General features: G+C 40.6%; 1 long non-coding RNA gene across 1 annotated transcript in view; it reads left to right on the forward strand.

Annotated features, from left to right (window-relative positions):
• The window catches only part of LOC143215320 (uncharacterized), a 93,060-nt gene extending 68,595 nt beyond the window's left edge, over nucleotides 1-24,465 (forward strand). Inside the window, exon 4 of the long non-coding RNA XR_013010348.1 lies at nucleotides 24,407-24,465. This is a non-coding gene — a long non-coding RNA (uncharacterized LOC143215320). The remainder of the gene's footprint in view (nucleotides 1-24,406) is intronic.
• Nucleotides 24,466-24,771: the final 306 nt, after the last annotated feature.

Consider the following 24,771-nt stretch of genomic DNA (forward strand, 5'->3'; position numbering starts at 1 on the left):
TGGTCGTAACAAAAATATTTTCTGTTCTCCTCGGTGACATTTTTGTGGATAAAGACGTTCTAATCACTGTCGCCATAAAGAAAATGGTTAATTGTAACACCTGGTCTTCTTCAATTGTTCATTTGTTGCGTTCCCTGCTCTTGTACTTTCAATACGGACTCCTTTAGAATGTCTTGAACACTTCACTGAAAGTCGCAAGACCCATTATCTCCCTAAAATGTCTCGCAGAGCGTCGGTCACGTTTTCTGCGGGCTTGAAAGGAAGCTGAATTTTCCGCGGAGGATTACGCCAGCAGATAGCATTTCCTTTTCATGGGTGCAAGTTCGAGCCTGCAACCAGAATTTTTCTCTAGGCGAGATACAGTCCGGTCACAGTAAAATGGAGCGTATACAGACCTGTCCGAGAGTGGACATAGATCACTGTCCACACTTTTTGTCCGAAAATCTTCTGCTCGGTGAAAAAGATCCTGCCGGATGCACGGGACCTCCGAACCTGCCGCGTCGTTTCAAAAGCAAATCTAACGCGGGTGGATGGAGGAATCCCGTGAAAAAAAGGTTTCGAAGGGTCGGGCTTCTAACTCTCTCGCTCGATGCAACGGCACGCACCGATTTCAATGGCGAATTTCTGAAAAGGATATGTGAAATCTGGAGACTCTTCGTGGTGCGATTGATGATTCTGGCTGTCGGGTTTCGAGTCGTCCCTTTTATTAAGTATGGGGACCCTCATTAATATTCAGGCATTTTTTATAGTAACTCTTTTAAAAATGCAGCGAACGACGAGAATTTCTTTTGAGAAGTTGCAGGGGTTAGTTTACTGGATGATGTGCGAAAGAGATTTAAAACAAATCTGCTTAAATCTATTTACAAATGCATTTTTTAAATCAGAAATAGAAGGTTGTTAAGTAGGAGGACCCTCATTTTAATATTGAGGTATTTTTTATAGTAACTTTTTCAAAATGCAATGAACGACGAGCATTTTTTTGAGAAATCGCAGGGATTAGTTTACTGGATGATGTGCGAAAGAGATTTAAAACAAATCTGCTTGAATCTACAAACGCATTGTTTAAATCAGAAATGGGAGATTATTAAGTACGGGGACCCTCATTAATATTCAGGCTCTCTTTACAATGGCATAACTTTTTTAAAAATGTGCCGAACGACCTGAATTTTGTTTGAGAAGTTACGAGTATTAGTTTACTAGATGACGCATAAAAGAGATTTGAAAAAATCTGCTGATCTACAATGTTCCCCTGCAGTATTTAAAAAATTTCTTTTACACGTGACGTAGGTAATGAATGCCTCTAGCTAGTCAAAGAAATTCACGTCGTTCCGAACAATTTAAAAAATGATATTCTCTTCGGAAGAGTGCACGAATATTAATGTAGTCATTGTACAATTCATTCGATAATTAGAAATTACAATTCCCTTTTTGATAAACTTTCTAGAATAACTTCTTTCTATAGCATTGTCCTGTATGTTTCTATCAATGAAACAGAAACACATATCTGTTTTTAGACGGAAAGTTGAATTTCCAAAATTTCTTTAAAAACAAACAGTACAAATGTAAATTGCTAAATCATCACAGCAATTGTCGATTGCAACGAGGAGAAAACGCAAGGAGTCAATAACTAATTTCGATCTTGATCCACCCCTGTGTACCTCGCAATTATCCACCCATGCACAACCGTAAGCCGATCACCACGGAGACCTCGGAGCATATTTGCAATCTTCAAAACCCGGCAATACTCCACGCGTCATCTAAATCGAACAGTCAACAACTCGAATCGACTATAAAACAGCGATGAATGCATCGAATCTGAAAAATCGTTCATCCTCGAATCCTATTTCCCAACACTCTCGACCGGCTCCGATGGACTTCGAAGTCAACATAAACTCTTCCCGCGATTATCGAGACACGATAGAGCTGGAGAATCCGAATATCAGACTTTGCTCGGTACACCAAGCTTTAGATCGCCTAGAGGGTATCGGTAAACGTCTGCGGGTATCCGGCAAGATCTCTTTTAACGATTCCGTTGGATTGTTAACCGGCGACGGCATGGTAGAAAGAAGAAAGATTCATGGTTCTCCGAGGGATACGTGACGGAGCCCGTAGATCCGTTTCCATTTAGGAGGTCCCATTATGCTGCTAAAGTAAACACAGTCTCTCGCGAGTCTTGCACCTATGTAAACACCGAGGTCCTGGCGGAACCTCCTGATCGACGATCCGAGATTCATTGGCAGAATCCAGTAAAAAAAAAAGAAGAAGAAGAGGGGAGGATTTTTGAAAAGGGACGAATGGGAAACGCAGAATGGGGGTGACGCACACCGGTGGTGCATTCAAGGTCGCAGAACCGTGAATTTGGCTCCGGAGCACGGACCCATTCTTAAAGGATTATCGTTATAAATTATACTATTCCGTTCGAGAACCTAACCGATGTCCTCCCGCGTTGGATGACCGGTAGCGGCTCAGAGATTTCTATCGGTGGATTAACGCGGACCGTGTCATCGCGGTATCCTGCCTATTCGATTTCATCCTCCGTCTCTCGCCAAAGGAGGTCGACTCGCGACCCTTTCTTGGACCTTGCATTTTTTTCCCTCCCTTCGCCGGTGTTTTCATTTCTCTTCTTTTTTTTTTTGCCCCGTTCCACCCCGGATCTCATCTCTCGTGGCCGTTCGGGGGCTGATGCTGCTTTCGGAGTATGAAACACGATCTCCCGGCCGGCTGTTACGAATTTTTTTACCCTCTTCTCGATGGGGACATAGGACCGGGCCCCTTGAAGGACGTTTCGACTGTGCGAGAGCGGTCACACGTGGTCACCGATTTCAGAAGTTCAGTTTCTTCAGGGTTGTAGCGGTTCTTCCGGACCCGTGAGGTCTTTCCGAAAATTCTTCCAGACCTCTCTGACCCAAAAATCTGTTAATATTTTCGGTTTTTATACATTCTGAACAATATTCTAGACATGCTAAAAACTTTTAAAAATCCAAGATCTGCTTCCTGTCGCAAAGGGTATAACAATAATTCGACAGAAGTAGCGGTTACCATAATTTCCTCATAACCTGCCAATCTGAATCGAATGAAGACACTATCTCAAAGTGCCCTGAATATTAAAAGAGGAACGATTTAAGGCGTGATATCGGTTCGTTCCAAGCAGTAAGAGTCTAGCTGCATGCCGTCTGGTGTCTTTAAATCGATTCTTCGCGGGGACATTTACGCAGAAAAGAAGGTATATTTAAGTGTCAGGCCCACAGACCGCCCGACGTATCCTCCCGGCCGATTCATCCAATGATTCCTGCGCCTTAAGATCCGCCGCCCAGGTCCACCTCCATCATAGAATTCGCGATAACAGTTATTTCAGAGTTGTGCACCGGTGGGCCGCATTCACGGATGCGTGGGCGCAACGCATTGCAGATAGGTCCATCAAGCTACAATGACTTCTTGCGAGAGAAGAACGGCTATGGGGCACGGTAGTTTCGTTTCCCTTTGCTCCCACTTCCTTTTCTCTGGCCCTGGCGCACAATGAAGGCGCTAGAGAGGAGACCGTTTGATGGATTTTTCTGGGCTCTCGATCCTTTTCTCGGGCGGGAAAGGTCCTGTGGGCGGAGCGGTCTGCCGAGAAAAGATCTCGTCCGGCTCCACCAAGGATCCCGGAGGTTTCTCTGACCAGCCGGATAAGGAACGCCAAGCTCAAAGGGGCTGAAATCGAACACGTGCAAGGCTGACTCACGAAGGACGATGGGCGAAGGGCCGAGAGGGACGCGTGATAGACTGCAGGAGGGAAACGAAGGGACCCTTCGAAAAACGCCGAAGATCTTCAAGCAAGATAGAGACGCCCTTAGCCTTCTCCGAGCAGTCTCTTCTGTTTCTCTTCCCCGACCCAGACAAGTCCTCGAAATATTTCTCCTACTGACGACGAGACGAGACGCGTCGCGACGGTTCTTGTTTATTTTAGGACAAGTTTCCAGTGGCTTTCGGACCAGGGAATCTTGTTCCAGACGACCAGACGTTTTTCCTACGCTGTAATTATTGCCTCCTCTCTGCCATGCTCGTGCTTGTCCATCTGACAAACTAGATTTACTGCGACTTTTTACTCGTCTTCGGGAAAACTGTAGGCAGGGGGGAACTGGATTCCCCGACGAGTTTTATACTGCGTTCATTAACACGTGGCCGAGCGGGTGACTAAAATTAGTTTCCAAGCCGACCACTGCCGGCTAAATGATTAATACTATGTCGGGTAACAATGTTTATAAAATCTATGGTAAATGAAGTTAGCAGTTTAATCAATGTGTCTTGCTCGAGATTAGTTAGGAGTAAATCAATATTGAAAGATGAGAAATGCTTGTTTAAAATTTTATTTATATTTTACCATTTAATAATTGTAAGCATAAAATGTTTAGAACGGTATTATAATAATATAAAGAACATCAATATACAAATTTTGATGCTTCAGTTGCAAGTAGGAATTAATAGAAATTAAGTAGAAAATTGATTTCTTTAATAATTTCAGTATGTTGAAAAGAATGCAACAATATTTTCGATTCCTCTTTTCATCATAAATGCACAACAGTGTGCAAATTTTGAATAGAGAAGAAAACTTTGTCGGTGAATCATGAACGATCAAATCTCTTTTGCATGTTATACTTCCGGTAGTCCATCTTTTCCGCAAGAAATATTTAGAAAATGATTCTTCTTCGTCGGCACGGTTCATCGCCGAACCGTATTTGACGCTCATTAACGTTCCACAATGCGCGATTATTCGAAAAACCGATTTTCTCCGAGATAGCGTGCCATTTTTCTGTAGACCTGCGTGCCCGCACAGCGAATTAAACGAACCAGCGGCTGTGAGTTTCCTTTGAATTGGGAATTCCTTTGCTTCTTTCATCGGCAGAGAGAGAAAAAGCTGGATGGGTAAACAGCGGAAACAAAATTACGCAAGCTTCGGTGACGCTGAAACTATTGTGCGACCTAAAAATGGTTATTCGCAGCAAGCAGAAAAAAGGCCTGCTCGCACAATCGCGGAGCGGAAGTGGATGATCAAGCAGGTTCGGTCACGAATTTTCTACGGATTGGTGAATGTGTGGCCGTCGAAAGGAGCCTGAACCATATAATTTAAAGACGAATATATAGTTGTTCGCAAAAGAAATCATTTACTCAATGCACAGTATAGATTCTCAGTTACTTTTTGGAAATTTTTTAACACTAAACCTACCGAGCCTTAAAAGTAACCTAGACTAAATTTTATTTAGACTTTGTGCGGCTCCTATTATAATACGTGCACTACTAAAGATATCGATACAATCGTTTCTCATGAAATCAGTTTTATTATTTTACTAATTGTAAAATTTTAGGTTTATTGTTTATTTATTATAGAAATAAGTTATTGTGTAGGACGTTTATCAAAAAAGCTTTCATAGCAGAAACACAAACAAGATTTGAACTATGAAGTAATAATTAGACCCCGGATCTTTTTGTGAAAGATAAAACTTTTTTAAAAAGTTCTATGGTTCATGTTTTAAATAGAGCATATTAAAAAGTCCTCCATAAATCTTTCAATCTCCACGAATAATTATTTCATACATAGATCTTGTAACAACATCGGGGTATTCCATCCACGAATAATATTTTCTCGCTGGAAAGAGCAGGACTACCACGTTTCAGGAAACCTAAGATAGTCAGTGGGATATTTCAAACACGAGGAGGGTCTTCCTCTTATGGGCTGCGTCCATTTTTTACGGTGTCTCCCCTTGGGAGGTTGCAGCGGCCACTTGTTACGTCGGTGGGTGCACGTGTTCTAATGGCGTGTTGGGGTTCCGGGCGGAAAGGTATGCAGGAAGAAAACAGACAAAAGTTGTTTTCTCTTGGCGGAGATTAGATTTCAAGATCCCCTCGAAGATGATGGAGATCGAATGCGCGCCGGGAGCGCATCTTCGTTATTTCGAAGGATTCTTTAAGGCTATCCCATATTTACCGTGATAATTAAACGTATTCAGCTGAGAAAGTATTTTTCAATTCATCATCTCTCAGAATAATTATTTAACCCTTCGAGCACTTCTCTCGATTTTGATCAGAACCACTTTCTCCGATGACTTCAATCGATGAACCATGAAGTTCAATTGCAACTTTAAACTACAATGTCACTAGCTATAACGATATTGATCATGTGAACGTCATAGAAAATGTTTTTATTGACAGAATTTAATCCTGTGAAGATTGCAGTTGAAGATCTAACTAGAAAATCGTGGTCGTCACATATGACGACGGTGACAAACCTGTAAATGCCACTTCTCGAGTACAATTAAATTTACAATAGCTTAAAAATGACCGACGCACAGTGCGTCGGAATGCCCGTTTTTTGGACAAAATTCCATATCTTAAAAACTATAAGTCATATAAAAAAATGTTTCAAATAAAAGTTATAGGGTATAAGGAGGACTATATGTGATGATTGTATTTGTTTGGTATTGTTGTAACCTTGAGAAGCTCTATGAAGGTCACTTTTAAAATTTCATACGGTAATGTACATTTTTGATTATGTATTCTAATAGGTGAGGTTAAAACATTTTCAAAACACTACAAAAACATTATTTTTGCATAAACCGTTGTCAAGATATATGCATCCAAAATTGGCGTACCGTCTACAGTGGTATTGATTATTATGTATTACTACAAGTGAAACACAAAAGTCAAAAGTCTAAATCGACTGTTTAGTAACGTGTTTATTTTCGTACGATTTTATAATAAATAATAATGATAATAAAATAACCATTTCTCGAAAATTTGTGCGTACGTGGTTTCTGGGTGTCTTCCTAAATAAATATTTTTTTAAATTAGGGGAGCAAGAGCAGGAGCAGAAAATTTTTATAGAATTCGGTAAAGAATAGTCCTACGAATATTTTCTAGCAAAAATCACAAGACATGTTTTAGCTTTTTTGAGAAAAACTTCGTTAAAGTTATAAGAATTTTCGATTTCGCGTTTTAACAAACGGATCACTTTGAATCAATAAAATACGATAAATAATAATTGTAAAAACCGCTAGGGAGCGCCAAAATAATTAGTACACACCTTGAACTAAATGATCCATCGGAAATTATTCGATTTTTGGCTTTTCAATATGTTGTATAACGTTTTCTAAAGATGCGCGTACTTGAGGTTATAACACAAGAAAAATTGGCGTGTCGGATTATGACGGAAGGAACATGTTTTTCTTTCAATCGATGTTCACTTTTTTTTCTGGCGAATGTTCATGAATAAATGGTATTTTTAAAATAGATTCATGCAAACAGATAAACATTTTTAAAATATTGATTTTTTTATTTTTGCCCTCTTGGCCGACGCACTGTGCGACGTCCCACCGACTCGAAGCAAATTAAAACGTACTAGCCCGCACTCCAGCAAGACTACCAGCCAATAATCCTGACCTAAGCGGAACGAGGTTGAGTATCGAAAGCGAAAAATAAAATTGTCGAGTCCCCTCGAGCCGGTGCAAACACATGAAATTGAAGAATCAGGGAAAAAGGATCCATGACGGAGTAACAAGGCGCGATGGCGGTGAAGCATGGTCTCTGATTGGACACGGTGCTCCGTCGATCAGCATCGACCCAGCGTGCACTAGAGATCGAATTGAAGGAATTACTCGGATTCGGTTCTAGATCGAAATAATTCTCTACGGCGACTAGACACGGTGTCGCCGCAGAATTTCCGTGGTTGTTTTCCGCGGTGTATTAACCGGGAGAGATGCTGCCGGTTCCAGCTGCCAACGGTGCCGTTTCGATTCGCCACGGTTCCAAGGTGAGCCTGGTCGAAGGATTTATCTGCGGGACGGCCATTGTAGCTGAATCAAGGTGTCCGTTCGGTATAAAATACCTCTGGAAAAAATCTGCGACATCGAAAAGGCGATCGCGTCACGCCGATTTCCGCGGGATCCCGGTGAACATCCAGGGTCGATCCTCGAGAGTCGTTCAAAGGTAAAAGAAAAATTCTCCACGAATGGGACCACCCGTTCCGCCGCGTTAGACCCCAGTCGTTTCCTCAGGCTCGTTCCTGCCTTTGAAATTAGCCGGTACGCCGATTTCGAGCTTCATTCCCTTCCCTTTCTTCCTGTCCTCTATACGGTGTAGGATTCGTTCTTTTCTTCCGACGCCGACACCCCCGTGTCTTCTCTCTCTCTCTCTTTCTGTCTCTGACTCTCTCGCTTCCTTTTTTGGGACTTTCGCTCCTTCTTACAGTGGCATTTAGGCGAGGCGGCGCACCACTTTTGTGGCACCCTCCCGTCCTTTCAGAGGAGACGAATGCCGCCCTAATATGCCGTGACGACAGGTCACTCGCTGCTTTTCATATTGTTGCGAACAGTCACTGTCTACCAGGATCGTACCCGCCGACGCTGGCGCGTTATTTATCGCTGCTTCCTCGTTTCGAGATGAATCAGATACACGTTATCGGATTCGAGCTGCTTGCCCGGGGTGCCATTTTCAATGATCGCTGGGACTTTATTTCTCATGTGTTTTACGTAAAGATTCTTTGATCTTCAGTCAAAACCTTTTTGTTTTCAATCATTTTTTTACTGCGCTTTTACTGACATATTTGTCACATTTTTCTGATTAAAATGAGCCCAAACGTGATACATTTCGAAGCACAATTGCTTCTTCAATTCACGATTATCCGAACTCATCCATGTTTCACAAACAGTTCAATCTAAAGCGATTTATTTATAAGACAATCGTCTTCAATTTATATTCAGATCTCGTCGGTTCGGATAATCGAGGTTTCACTGTATCGTGAATTGAACAAGTAAATATGAGGCAGATGGTTGGTATCATTTTTATGAAAGAAAGGTCAGAGATGCGTTGAAAAAATAATAACAGAATAATAAACAAAGAATCGGTTTTGTAATATTTTCAGAAGAACGTTAAACATTGAAAATATTACAAATATTGGGTTGGAACGAAAGTTCGTAGCGTTCGTAAATTAAAATTAAAAGCTAAAATTCAGATATTTATTCATAGATTTGTTCGACAACATATTTTCCATTCTGTTCTATTACTTTTTGCCATTTTCGAGGTTACTTCTCGTGTCATTGAATAAACATATGAATAAATAAACTATTATAGGTTTATTTCAGCTTTTACAATTATACATTAGGCTTACAGTTAGTGGACAATGACAGTCTCAATAATCGCTAGAGATGTAGATTACAGTTGTTTAAAAACTGGAAGATAAATTCGCAGGCTTTAACATTTGGTTCAGCAAAGAAAATGTCCGCTTTTAGTGGTAGATGAAACTTCATTTTGCGCAGCTTATTTACTAATTTAATTCTTTGGGAATCATCTAAGTCTCCCCGGAGTTATAATTACACTTACAACTCTAGAATCATTATCAATATTTACTCGATACATAATGATTGGCCCTGATACGGTTTACTGTGAATATAAAAAAATACCTTAATTTTATCTTTGATTCTTAATTTGAAAACGCTACGGGCTTTCTTTCCAACCCCATATTTGTATCACAAAATTTATGTCACAGTCTGTTACTACCACCAGTCTATCCCTGACACATGAATAGTATTAGAAGTTCCAAGAATGGATAAGATATTCTCCGAGTGATCTGTTCGTGCGCGTCACCCATTGTGCGTATTTGTTAATGTTTTTTCTCCAGTGGTACGGCTCGGCACTTGCGCAACCATGCGTCTAAGTCCACACCTTTCGGGGGTAGTCTTTGTAAAATCGTATATCGTTAAGTTTCTCCAGTGGCGCGTGAAGATTGCCGAGGTAGAACTCGTGTTTTCCAAATAGTCTGTCGCGCCTACGAGGCCTCCTCGGTTTAGGCGTTCCGGCAGGGTATAATCTCCGAGCCCCTAATCTCCGATCCACACGAGGCGAAGGATTGAGATCCGGAAGATCGTCTTTGAGGGGGTCAACAAGCGTATCGCGCTTGAACGATTTTCTGTCGCGCCTATTCACTGTACACGATCTCTGTATATTCAAGATTTTGGCGAAACGTGCAAAACCTCCGGATTAACTAGCCTGACAGCTCTCTGTGAAGATTTTCTTGTATGACTGGCCTAAGGCGGCTTAGAATGGCTTGCGTGTGATCCCTATATTGAGGTACACGTGAAGAACATGTAGATGCAGCCGAACATTCTACAATTTACCCGAAAATGTCAGATCACTTACAAATTCTTCTTTTTTACACAGAACTAATTGTTTGCAGACAGTGAGCAACGCAAATTTTTCAAGCCGAGGCTTCGACGAGGTCCCCAATATTCCCATAGTTACGAGAATCATATCTTGCGATTGGCATGATTGATAGAGCAGTTCGCAGGATGCTGCACCCCTTCGCGGAGGTTTTCCTGATTTCTGATAATGTCATCTTTCTTTATACAGAATTAATTTTTTACTGGTAGTGAACAACTCTAATTTTTCAACTAAGTAATTTTTAACTAAGGTTAAGAGCATGCACCAGAGAATCGCGTCTTGCGATTGGTAGGATTGACGGGACAGTTCCTTCAGATTCGAGGCCGACGTTGCAGGATGTTGCACCCCTTCGCGGAGATAATAAATAAGGGAGCAATTACGTAGCACGGACTGAAAACAGACACACCATATAAATTATCCGCGGCATTCACGGCGCGCTTTCATAAGAATCGAGGCCGATATAGGGGTCCTTTGGAGTAGATCGAACACCTGCACCGGACTTAGTTAGGCCCTGATCCTGCTTGCGATCCTTTCTCTCGGTTGCCAGGGGCAGGTCTCCGCCCACAAGTCCGTGGGTCCCCATAGAAATCGTGCTCCGGTCCAATTTACGGGCTCCACGACTTTTTTTCTCGTTCCCCCACATGGTCGCCCCCCCCCTTTTCTGGACCCCATCGAGGCCCCCTTTTGCCCGCAACGCGGAAAGGACGAGCTTACCGTTCGAAACTAATTTGACTCATTCGAGGACCAAGGCTCCCCGCCCGCCGGAAGTAGTTTTTCGGGATTTCGAAAGGGGCCAGGGCGGAGGTGATCCTGCGCAGGTCACTACTCCCTGCCAATTAGCGGCGTTAAATGACGTGACTTCGCTCGATTTCCTTCATGATTTTCTAATTTACCCTCCTGTCTGATCGTTTCGTACTCCACACGCGGATGGATGCGATGCAAGTTTATGGGAGAGCCAATTAACTACCCGCTCTTCGATTAATATCTTCGGCTGGCCGCGATCACCAGTTACCTATTAGGCGTGCTAATGAGTAAACTGCAGAACTGTCAGCATTTATAACCGACAAAAATCATTGATAAATTACCGAACCCTCGGTCGTACTCGTCGTTTTGCTGTTTCATTAGAACGCGTCAAATCACAGCACAGAAATAAACGATTTTTTGCGGTACCTACTCCTGTAATTGTTCGAACACCATCTGAATCGGAATTACTTATTCTATAGTGAGACTGGAATGATTGGTTCAGTAAATATTAGATGTAGAAAACTCATTTGTAGCCCGGTTTGATTTTGTCGATCATTTACAAATGCTGGAAACGGCATCTTTTAAGAAAATGAAGAATTTAAAACTGCTGTTACATTATTTTCAACCTAGTGAACATTTTAAGGAAGACAACGAGTTTTTATTTCACTCGAGATTGTTACGATTTAGGTAGAAAATTTGTATTCTCCACATCAAGATTATAATAAAAATATAAATAAATTTCATTTTGTCAATTTTACATAGTAATACATTTTAGTAGCTCGGTGTGCACATATCGTTTAATAATGAAACAGCCTGAACTCACTATCGCAGGAGCCGGTTTATCGAAAAACGTTCACAAAATTATACGTGTCCATTAGGAGTCGGGATAGGAAACACTCCGCTGGCTTCTTGTTTGTGAAGGGCGAGATTGTTCAAGAACGAAAAAAGGGTGACGTTGTCCAGGTTAGCGGGTGCTTTTAAAGCAACGTTTTATGCTTCTCCCGACTCAACGGAACCCACGACACTTTCTATCTAAATAAGTGGGCCTGTAGAGACGAAGCAGAGCTCTGCTTTCACTACCTATCTTCGTCCGAGAGAGACATCGGGGTCCTTCCTGGCAAGGAGATTTTAACGCCTGGGGACTTTTATGGGCGAGATCACCTTGGGAGGTGAAGGGCGGCCTGTTTCCATCTCCGAAAGGGCCACGGGTTTTATTGCGTGCGCAGACGCCTTATAATGATACTTGATCGTCGTCGGTCCTCTTCACCGATGGAATCACTTCAACCACTTACTGACTTCTGTCACTGCTCAAGCTTTCGCAGCTGGGAAAGAGGAAGACGTTCAACAGGGATGTCATTAACCTCTCGGAAATCAATTTTTCATTCGGGCGAAACATTTTTCAGAAATTCCGTGAATAATTGGACATCGTCAGGAACATCTCTTCGGAGTACATCTCCGACGATTTCGGAAGTAATTTACGAATTATTCAATTATTTAACGTCCCGCGGCGAGCATTTTATTCGTACAGCGCCGGGAGTTATGCGATAGGTATTATAACTTATTTCTTGATGGACAGTTTTTTGGTAGCTTATCGAATAACATCAGAAGGAGTAAAATATGAATTTATATTTTTCACTATAATATATTAATACTCATCCAATCTTTTCACTGTTTTATTGGGTTGGCAAAAAAGTAATTTCGGTATTTTATGGTGAAACAAAACCGAATTTCTTCATTCGAGCGATGAACTTTCATCAATAAAATATTTTCTTGGTTTTTCTTTTTGGCAAAAGATCATCGAACAAAAGAGAAAATATCTTATTCATTAAAGATCATTGCTTGAATAAAAAAAATTGGGCTCTATTTCACCTTAAAATACCGAAATTACTTTCTTGGCAACCCAATAAATTGCACCTACTCGATTTTATCACAAATAAAATTGTATATCTTATCAAAAAGTCTTCGAACTGATTTTTAACAAAGGAACCGATTAATTTCTATTCGTCACAGTTGCCTTATGTTTGTTTAAGATAAGATTACGTCTCGTTCAATTGTGTTAGGAGTTACGTGACACTCTGCGTATTTGTGCATTCAGGATTGCGTTGAACGCACCGAACAGCATGCGCGCGCCTCGTTGACATAATTCACCATCGAAGGCGTCCTCTTCACGTCATCGTCGCTCACCAACACGCTATGCAAATAATTGCGCGCGTCGAGAATAAGCAGAACAGGGTCTGCTTTGAGTATCTCTGCCGGAGAGCAGGATCCTTCTCCTCGACACCCTTGGCCTCCTTATATCCCCCTTACTCCAGCAAACCTTTTACGAGGGCACTTTTATCGATGCCTGTTGAGTTTCTCTTCTGGACTGATTGAAGCATGGTTAACTGGAAGGTCTTGGTTAAGGGCGGCGTGTTTTTATCTGAGAAAAGGGACGAGCTTACCGGTGATGCCTTAGGGGAGTCGGCAGCTCATGCGTGGATAAGAATCATCGCGGATCATCGAGCTCAAGGGCGTCGAAAGTGACACCGTCAGTCTGTTGCCAGTCCTCGGGAGACATACTATTTACCTGCTATGGCAGCTTCGAGATTATGGGGCTGGAGAAGCTACATAGTCTGGAACAGCTCTTTGTACACCCCTGATCGAAAGTATGTGGACACTTGTTTAATTCTCCTCCTGGAAGAAACAGAATCTTCAAGGGATTTAATCAAATTTCATGTAATCTGCTTTATACAGTGTTCGAGGATTTATCTGAACAATAATTTATTAGTAGACCACAGATTTTTTATGCATTTATAACCAAAATTATCATTTACACATTTCTCTGGGGATTGGACCTAAAATATACAGTGACTCCCACAAATATTCGGACACTCTTAAAAAGGTGATAATTTTTTTAATATTGTACTACACGATTTGAACTTTTGTGGGAAAGCTAGAGCAATTAGTTTACTACAAGATGTGAAAAAAATTTTTCCAAAAATTGCAATTGATCGGAATTGTAGAAAAAAATACTAAAAGTTGCATTTTACAACTTTTTTATGCAGGCATATATTGAAAATTTAAAAAATACGATTCGTAGATCTTTGCGAATTAAACATATCCTGAAAATTACGTCATAATCGGTCCACGTTCCAATGAGCTACAAACGTTTAAAGATGGTAAAAATTGCAGATTTTCACGATTCTCGGCCTGTAACTGCAGATTCCTACATCTTTCAATGCCTGTCGCTTTTCTCCGCATCAACCGATTTCGGTGAAACTTTCACAGTGCATATAATTGACACAGATCTACAAAACGTATTTTTTAAATTTTCAATATAGGCCCACATTAAAAAGTTGTGAACCACAACTTTTACTACATTGTTTACAATTCCGACCAATTGCAATTTTCAAAAATATTTCTTTTCACATCCTGCAGTAAATTAATTGCTCTAGCTTCCCAAAAAAGTTCGAATCGTATAGTCCAATTGTAAAAAAGTTATCGGCTTTTTAAGGTTGTCCGAATATTTGTGGGAGTCACTGTACATTTGATTTTTTATTTATATTTTTCTGAACAATATACATTTTTTGAAACACTAAGACAAGAACACTTGTACTTCAAGACTATCTGTCTACATCCAGAAAAGGCCTAGTTTCATATACCCAATAGTTGTTCTAAAAAAAATGCTTAAAAATTACTTTTACACTGAAAAGTTACACAAGCCTCCCTTAACGCATACTTCAACTATTTACTATTTCAGATTCTATTCTACCCAGCTCCGTGAGCAATAAATATCGTCTAAAAACAATCAAATACTACACAAATGTCGACGATAAGAGTGTCCACATACTTTTGAGCGGGGGTGTACGTTTTAGAGCAAAGCGGTCTTGAACACTCATGAGTCATCAAGTGATAAATGTTGTGTCAAGAATATCATTTCCAACTTCCAGAGATGATTGAAGATAGAAAACAATTTTTATTTAGCTCCTGTCCCCTGAAATAGACGCAGACAATTTTGATTTTGCACGAAGGTTTGCAGCCTGCCCAATCAAATTTACCATTTCCACGACTGCTCTTTCATTGGTTTCCTGCTTGCCCATTTGTTGCGCAACATTCCTTTCAAGTTCAAGCATTTCGTGTCCAATTGAAGCAGATCTGAAACGCGAATCAATTTGCGGAAATCTCCGCGGGTGAAGCCATCTGTTCCTCAACGCACGCTTTCATAGCGAGCGTACAATGCGATCGCGAACAGCGTGGGACAGGCTCTAAATAATACGTAACAAGTCTCGGAGTAAGAATCGACGAGGCTGCTAAAAGGACGCAGTGGGTAAATTCTGGCCAAGAGAACAGCGTGACGCTTAGCAAACTTTGCGTCTTGGCAAACTCCGTGAACCCTGAAGACGCAGGACGGATCAATAGGGCGACGGGGATAACGACGCTTGACCATGTCCGAGAACTGTCTAGGACAATGTCCAGTGTTGTTAAATATTTTCGTCGACGTGGACATCTTTGTGGGGTTGGCCAACCTGCGGTGAATACTTCGAAGCAAACACGGGTGGTCCAAAGAACCTCGTTAGGTACAGGGTCGGAACCATGCGGTGGATTATGCGATGGAGGAGAGACATGATTGGCCATTCCTGTTTCCACATCTGACCATTCGTGGGTTCAAGGTGGTGGAAGCATTTTGGATGTTGAACAATTTTTATTAGGTGTGCAAACCATTTCAGTAGCTTCAACAGCTGATTTCTTAAGCATACGGATTAAATTAAGAATTCCATGTAAACATCCGCATAAACATGACATTTCCTGACAGTGCCAGACCATCAAAGAGTCCACACAAATTCGCAGACTAATGAGGACATCTTTCTCAAATTTCCAGCATCTACGCAAAGAAACAACTATCTAATACTATATTTACTGGCAGTGCCAGACCATCAAAGAGTCCTTACAAATCCGCAAACTGACATCATCATTCCCCCGATACTCTTTCTAGTCATTACATGTTTCGAGGCCTGATTGTTGTAAAACCGAACCTTCTGTAGTGCCTATCGAGGAGACCTTCTATAGAAATGAAGAAACAAACGTTGTACAAAATGGTATTGTCAGCGATGTTAATCACTTCACAACAGATGGTAATACATCGATTAAGCTTGCTAACTACCGATTCGACCAGTTCTGTATGAAAAGTTGTTCCATTAATGTATAAAATATTTCAGAAACACCTGTGGCCGTGCCTATTAACACGTGTCTTTCTGCTTCTGGATCAGGTATAAAAATTCAGTTCAATTTCAAGCTTCACTAATAATGAACTCATGCATTCGGCACACAGATACATCCGAACGAAGTTCAGTCAATTGAACTACTTAATGGAGGAGATGATTGATTCTTCGGGGCCTAAACGATTTCTTGAGATATCCGACTACCAGATCAAGAGGAGGAGATGTCTGAACGTTCGCCTTGTTAAAGGGAACGTGCAAATAATTACGAAAGCAAAGTAGGAAAGTTTATTGTGATATCTGTTTTCCAGGAATACTGTAATATTGTCTAAGCTCAGTGACTAACATTATTTTCCTATTTTCCATACTCTAATTCTTTAATATCATTCATATAAGTCTATTAGAATTAATTTTGGGTAAATTTTACTTTACCGGTCTCAAAATTTGTATCTTTCCCCTACGAATTATGACGTATTTGGTATGTAATCCAGTAGATTTGTACCCGGGGCGGATGCAGATTGAAGTTTCGATCTTCTAGGATCAATAGTTGAGGAGCTATGGTCGCTTAAGGATGTTCTGGAGGTACAATGGAAGACAAGAGTACAAGAAATTCGAAATCCATCAATATATGGCAATGAAAGCCATTCATGAGTATATTTTGCATTAAACTTTTGCGAATACTGTACCCTCTGTAGCTATATTCAGTGGTCTACGCTTGTCGCGTTTCCATGCTAGTGAGAGACAACACGATAAATTTGACGCTTTGTAGCAGTTTATAACTTTTTTACTCTGTAACTGTTTAGTGAATCCTAATAAATTTTGAACATAATTAATTACATAATTTTTACTACATATACAAAAACACTGGAGTTTCTAGTTGCGTTTTTTCAAGGTTTAAATAGGGTTTGAGACGTGTTAAAATGTGCAAACTTTAAGTTGCTGTAATTCTTAAACGGTGCAGTGAATCGAACCCAAACTTTGGTAATTGCATTAATTTAGTAAGAATTATACCTTGTGAAATTTTCAAAAATTTTGTTGCGTTTTCATATACCTCCAGAACATCCTTAACGTATACTGGAATGCAAAGAGTAAGCAGTGATGATGCTTCTCGTATGAAAGCTCTTAAAGCGCTCATCACGACTCTTCTTAAAACTAAAAGAACGCTCCTTCAGAAGGCACCAAAATCGGGAAGTAATTCGTATTCAGTCAGAAGTTATGATCGCAGATAAAAGGGGAATGAACTTATTTGCACACGTAATAACTCCACAGAATTAAATTGTTCTGCAACTTCTGCTACTTCATGAATCTCTCAGGTTCATCAACGAACATGCAAACAGTATTTTCAGCAGACAAAGGTCAAACAGTATCTTCTAGAAACGAGTGATAACTGTCTACGTCATCTCCGATCAACTGTCAATGGAACCAAATGGAGGAGCTGTCAATTTACGAGACACTGACTACGTCATTAACAGAATAGCCTCAGCACACGTGTGAGCTCTATTCCGCAGGATGTAAGAATCTCTTTGAAAAGCCAGGATGCTTTAACAGCGTCGTCGAAGGCGAAGCAACCGATACACCTGGAACAATGATCACCGGGAAATATTTTCATCCCCCTGGACATCTCTGTGAAACTGACCAGCTCGTGGCCTGCCATTCCACAAATAGCAAGAGAGAAAGGTGGTGTCCCTTCAAACTAGTCGGTCACTTCACGCACGGGACGGCTATTCATCCTCTGGTCCGATTGAAAGTGACCAATCCCTGTAACGTTGTGCCTACACGACGACCTTCTTTTCTTTCGCGCGTGTTCTTATAGCGCGAGCAGATGACTCGAGGCCCTGGGTCTTCATCGCATTGTCCTCATCCCCGTTTCGAACGTTCCTGCACGCATTAGCCGTGTCAGCCAGTTTGTAGGCCACTCTGCGGGGGCGATTACTTGTATCGAGGGTTGCTGGCGACCTGGATTCAAAAGATCACGCCAATAGCTTCTCGCGGGAAGATCGGATCGCGCTTTGTTCGGTTTGGTCATTGCAATCGGTCTTGCAACGGAGGAGTTGAACATTCTGCGTTATTAAAACATTTTATGTCATCAGATTTGGAACGAAAATGTTATTTCTGTCGTACGCAGACGCTATTTCTGGTCTCTGACGTCGAAGGATGGGGTACACCAGACAGCAGGGTATTAATTCAATGATACGTGAAACCTTTATCAACATATTCATGACTTGACTGCGGATATTTGTGCATTTATAACAAAATTGACTAGATGAAATTCAAAATTGTTGAAAAATGTTTCAAATTGAATGTGTCAATATATGATTGGAGAATTTAAAAAATGGAACATGTCAATATGTGATTTCTCCTCTATTAAAGTCATTGGGGGAAGAAACACCATTCAATTCAGTTTCAATCTTTTGCAATCGATGCAGACAATTTTTATCTTGCATAAAGATCCGCAGTCTATTCGTGACATTCCTGTGATTCAAATGACACCCAACACGACACAGTTTGGATCATAGTGACTCGTTTAATTCACGATATAGCAGAATCTCTAGCAGAGACTATTTAGAAAATTTAAAATTAGATTATATCCTGTAGATAAGAAAGTAGATAATATTTCAGAATGTCTTACAATAAAATTGCGGGTTGTTTTTCGAAGGAAGAGATCCGCGATTCATCAATGGTCATAATAGATGTCCAGGTGTAATACGTGAGTTATATGAGTACAGTGGACATCCATTACGACTGTCGATGCACCTCAGGTTTCTTCTTCCGAAGATAGACTATTTATTGCAATAGAAAATTTTGATTTCCTATAAAGATTGCAATCTCTTCATAGACGAAGAGTACAATGGAATAGCATAACAAATGGACATCCTCTATTTCGAATTAGCACCTCGTGATCTCACGGCGATAAAAAATTAACATCGACGTTCTAGACTTTCTCGTGAGATTAGGGAAACATGTGTACGGAATTAACGCCGAAGTTGTCCCGTGGACTCCCGACACGACCGTTTCGTAAGAGAAAAGATCCTAAAGCGCGATCGAGCTATAAACTGTGCGATCCGACCAGAATACGAATGCGACAGAGCCACCACGGTTCCTAAGCCACGGGATAGAGTCATCGATTCTGTCGCTCGTAAAGCTGTTATCTGGATACTCGAAGTGTCCAGTTTCTAACGAGCCACTGGACTAACGGCTGCCGTAGAAGGAATATCGACGAGTCTCGACTAATTGGTCTTAAAGGAAGCGTAACAGTTTTTCGAGGCAGCTGGAGGTATCCAGTTACGGGCGACCGTAAAAGAATTTCGTTTAACTACCGAATAATGAGATTTACTGCCTTTCCGTATATTTCGGTTGCGTTCTCATTACGGGTGAAATAAGTGAAATTAACAGGCCGTTTCTGGCGAATTGAGATTTCATATGAGAATACTTGTGGAATTCGAAATGACTGACCCTTTAAATATTAATATCGATTCTACGCTCGTGGAGAAACGTGTGCGTGCATTATTCGCATTATTCACAAATTTTCATAATGCACAAAGATCCGTTGTCTACTAATCAGTATTCCCAAGAACATCTTTGCAATTTCGGCAATTGTGAAATTATCGAATGCGTCAGTTCTAGTGTTAATCTTTGGACTTCAGATTCGAATCTTCAGGGTTCTGAACGTCCCATCTAAATTCCAATTTTTTAGCAACCATTTAAAATCAATAGCTATTAAAGCCTAATCAGAAGATTGACGATAAAGCTTGATTATTTTCAACTTTCCATCACAAATTAACGGACGTAATAGCAATAATTCTACATCAATTTTGAAGCAATACAAATTATTTTGCTCTTCATCGATGGGTACTGAATCCTTGGAATTAAATTGTACGGCAAGGGGATTAATATTGATCTGAAAGAAGTAGATCGATAAATGAATAATATAAAATAAATACGTAAAGATTTTAGTGAGGCCAGCTACAGAGTGAAAAGCGTTCGCTGATATTCTTGTTTCTAATTAGCATCGTCGTTTCCACGGCTGACAGCTTAGTCATCCGGAGTTAAATGATTGCGCGCCCTCTCCAAGAAGTGTCACGACGGGTAGGACCAGCGCGTTTAACTCGGCATTTGTCCCCATGTCTCTTAATCCATCGCCGGCTAAATGGATTTCCAGCGGTACACATGTTCGCGAGTGAAATAGTTGTCAGTGGTTCCCATAGGTGGGCACAATGGGTGACTCCTCAACGAGCGGAATGGAGGGAGGGTAAGATGGAGGGGTCTCATCGCAAAAGGGAAGACGAAGAGAAGAGAAGAAGAGACGCCCCTATGTTTGCTTGTGTTTGCTCGACCTCGCGGAAAATCCATTCAGCCTATGGGCCAACAGTGCTGCGTGCTCCCTATTGTGGCGTGCCACGGTGGTTGTTATGGTTACCCGTAGGATTCTGTCCCCGTCTTGTCTCTTGTTTGCCCACGCTGCGTGGGTGTAAACGGGGCACGAGGGGGCGCAGTCAAATCCTTCGACCCTCGGCAAGATTCTGACGTTTCTTTGTCGTACTCCGGAATTTATGCCCAGGATTTCTCGAGAAATCATCTATTCATCCGATCGCTGCGTTTAAGATCGATTAGGTGGACGATCGCCGTAGCAGGAAACACATCCGTGCTCCTTAATAATCTTCAGATATTGAGTATGTGACGTTCGAAGGCAACTATGTAGAAAACCCGTCTACTTCGTTGTAAATGTGCTAACGCCAGAGCAATGTTTCCCGAAGTATGGTACGCGTACCCTTGGGGGTACAGGATGAGTTTAGAGGGGGTACGCACTGATTCTAATGCAACAATCCTGGTGCAGCGGGAGTCTACTGTTGTGTACAAAGGATGTACACGCTTGCTACTTAATACCGATTGTTTTTAACGGGGGATACTCACAAAGGAAGGACTTGTTTCAAGTTTTCGAAGTTCCATTAGCCGTGTAAGCAGGTTGCGCGAAAGTTCAATTGTTTATATCTTTAAAACTATTGAGTAACTACACCTGATATTTTGCAGACGTTATTAGGGATCCATATACCATCGTCTCACAAAAGATTATCAAAATCGAAGTCGGACACTTGGGGTCCTTCCCTTGTCAGTGTTACGACAGTTGTAGAAGGGGTACACCGATGTCGAAACTTTGGGAAACACTGTGCTAGAGTGACATTAAAATGGCGAATCTCAGATCCTTTCTTTCGAGGTTATACAGGGTCGTCGAGATGAATCCGTAAAATTGTTCATTGGTAGCACATTGGTTGCGAGTACACTCCCGCTCAAAGTGCCAAATTGTGCAATTCAATTATTAAAATCTCTTGAATAAATAAAAGTTTCTTCGATAGTGCTAGTACTGTTTCAATCTACGATGATCCTTTAGCGTGGTTTGCTGTCTTCTCAAGACAATAATGAGTAAACTAGACCACATGACAAATGAAACGTCCACACACTTTTGAGCGGGAGTGTATATATGATACACATAACAAGCATTATTTTATTTATCGACAGAAGCATTAAAAGAAATTTTAAAAAGATATTTAAAGTGGGTAAGCGTTGAAGTGGGAAAAATAATTTCGAAATACGAAACTCACGTAATTGTTAAAAATATATATTCTGTAGTACTGTTTAGACTAGACCGCATAAAAAATTAAACGTGTTGTCCACATAATTTCGAGCGGGAGTGTACACCAAGTACAAACCAGAAAAACGAGTTAAAGAATTTCAACACAGAATAATTGCGTTTAGTCTGAACTATAAGTGAACTAAAAAATTCGTCAAGATCAAGAGGTCGCCTTAATTACCTTATCGACAATTGCACTTTTCATACTAGTATCCCACATCTTACTCACACTGCCCGAACAAACTCCGGATTTATCTGGCGTTCCGTATTGGTCGAAGACCGTCTCCGCGGGTGATCCCGTGAGTCATTTGTCGGGAATAAGGAGTCGCCGTTGGACAATGCGAACTCGACCGTCGTGAAACGTGAAACCGGATGTTGGGATTACAGATCTTTGCGAGATCTCGGCCCGAAGACACCGCGAGGGGATCAAGAAAAAAGGGAATCGCGTTCGTATTGTGTAACGTTTCCTGGCTAGCAGCAGCGACATAGGAATGCTCCTAATATCGAAGAGAGGAAGAAATTATAGTAATTCGAGTAGCGGATCGGAATGGTTGCATGTGTCCGCTTGGACTATCTACCCACCTTTCTTCTCCCGAACCTCTTCCGTTCCTAGCACAGCAACGGAGAACAATCGCAGGTGCGACCGCGTATAATGTTACCGGAATGAAGGAGAGGAAAAAAGAGAAAAAGGTTGGGTCCTCGGATAGGTGTAACAGTGGTAGCAGGGCTAATGCGTGAATCTACGATGTTTTTAGGCCAGATTAGGAAGATGCGGGATCAGGGTCGCCGCAACAGGTGGACCCTATTCCTGTCCGCGGGTTCCTTCATTCATTTTTTTCTAGCGAGGTCTTAGAGCCCTCTTTGGTAGTAGTGGATTTACCGGGGAGCCAAGATGGGGACAAAAAATAATGCACGATCCCACGATTGCAACGATCACTTTTTAAACCTTGTACGGTTTTTCGAGCTTTCCGCAATTCGTCCTGCTCCTTTGAGAGTGGCTCCGTGTTTGTCTGAAGTCACTGAAATCAGGGACCATAACTGTTATAACCGAAAAGAAAAAAGTCATAGAATAACAAATATTTCATCGACTAAAATCGTATTGGTTACAAATAAGGATTATAAGTAACCGAACATTTTTTTCTCTTGTTGGTAAATGTTATCGTTGAGAGAAATTCATTTCAATCACTTATTATGACAGTTATCAATGAGAGAAATTTATTTCGAAATTTTTCACAAGCTTGCTCCATCCGAAAAAGAGCAGACAACTCAATAATTAAATAAACGAGCAAAATTAATTTGCTCATGAAGAATTATTATGAACAAGTGAAAAGAAATTCGGTCATCGATAATTGTTATGAGCGATCGAAATAAATTTCTCTCATCGATAATTGTTATGAGCGATCGAAATAAATTTCTCTCATCGATAACTGTTATGAGCGATCGAAACAGTTTTCCTTCGTCGATAACAGATATCGAGGAGGATCCAATTTTTTGAACACCAATAACTAGACTGTGGATCTTTATGCAAAATAAAAAATGTTTGATTGCAAGACACAGGAGCCAAATAAAAATTTCATACCTCTTTTGATCATCTTGTTAAGGTGAAACTAATACACTGGTGGCCTTAAATCTTTTTAATACCTCCACTGTTTTAAATTGGACGTACCCATTTTTGTTATAAATGCATAAAATCCGCAGTCTACTAATAACTGTTATTTGTAACCAAAAAGTATAAAAATCGATCTTTATGCATTTATAACAAAAATGAGCAAGTGCAATTTAAAATAGTGAAAACATTAAGACTTTACGATTATTAATATATTATTTTCACCACATTGAAATCATTAATGAAGAACATAAATTTATATTTAGCTCCTGCGGCTTGCAATTGATGCACAAACTTTGTATTTTGCATAAACATTCGGAGTCTAGTAGAAATAAATCTGAAATTTTATAAAAATAATTAGATTTTATACATGCAGACGTAACAAAATGTCCCAAAAATTCAAGTTTTGAAAACAGTTGTTGGCACAGCTGATTGGTCGCTGACGATTTCGAACTTGATATCGCCGGAACGCCTGCAATCAATGAATCAGAGAGGTGCAGAAGCAAGGATTCGACGCAATAAATCGCGAGTAGAGTTTCACAGAGTTACGATGTGAGGTTTCGTCTGATTAATAACCCTTGAAACGTGATATTTACCTGCCTATCGCAATTTGAGAACGGAAAGGTTTCTCCCAATTTAAGTTTTTAACGATGAAACTGGATATTCCAGATGAATTTACGGGCGGGACAATTGCGTTCGAATTTCAAACCGTGCTGCGAGCGACGCAATTCTAAGGACGGCTAAGGCCGATTTATAAGGGAAGCCTATCGGCAAAAAATGGCGACTTCTTCAAATTACTCGCTGTGATTCAGACGGAAATCGTGCGGTTACCTCTCTTCGTTTCATCCCCTTAAAATCAAATATTTATACGCTGTACATTGCTTAATAATTTAAAAGCATTGTACGAAAATCAACAGTGCCATTTTTACCATTTTGAAAAGGTATTGTTGTATACTGTGCTCACAAATAAAAAGAGTAAATAGTAGATATCAAACATTATACATTAAATTGTTAAATTATAAAATAATATTCTTTCTGTTTCAGATTCATCGAGAAGCAACATCAAGGACGTTATTGATGTGGTATCCCTTCGCGGTACGGGGGTGAGTTTTTTAATTAAAAATTAATAAATCGCGTATCACTGATATCTCTAAATAGAACGGTGCACATCTTAACACATTACCGACCGGTGATTATTGCATAATTTTGAAAAATCTATGGTACACAGCTAAACACTTTATAATAAAACTTTTAATAGCAACAGCAATTTTCATTGTGAACTAACAAGTCACCCTTAATAACGTCATCTAATAGTGTCGTTTAATATTGCAATGAAAAAGAAAATTTCTATCCTCTCTTTTGATACAGCATACTTATTGAAAATGGTAAAGTGTTAATTGTCAGACGCT

This window comes from Lasioglossum baleicum, chromosome 13 (assembly GCF_051020765.1).
Source record: "Lasioglossum baleicum chromosome 13, iyLasBale1, whole genome shotgun sequence".
Taxonomy (NCBI): Eukaryota; Metazoa; Arthropoda; class Insecta; order Hymenoptera; family Halictidae; genus Lasioglossum; species Lasioglossum baleicum.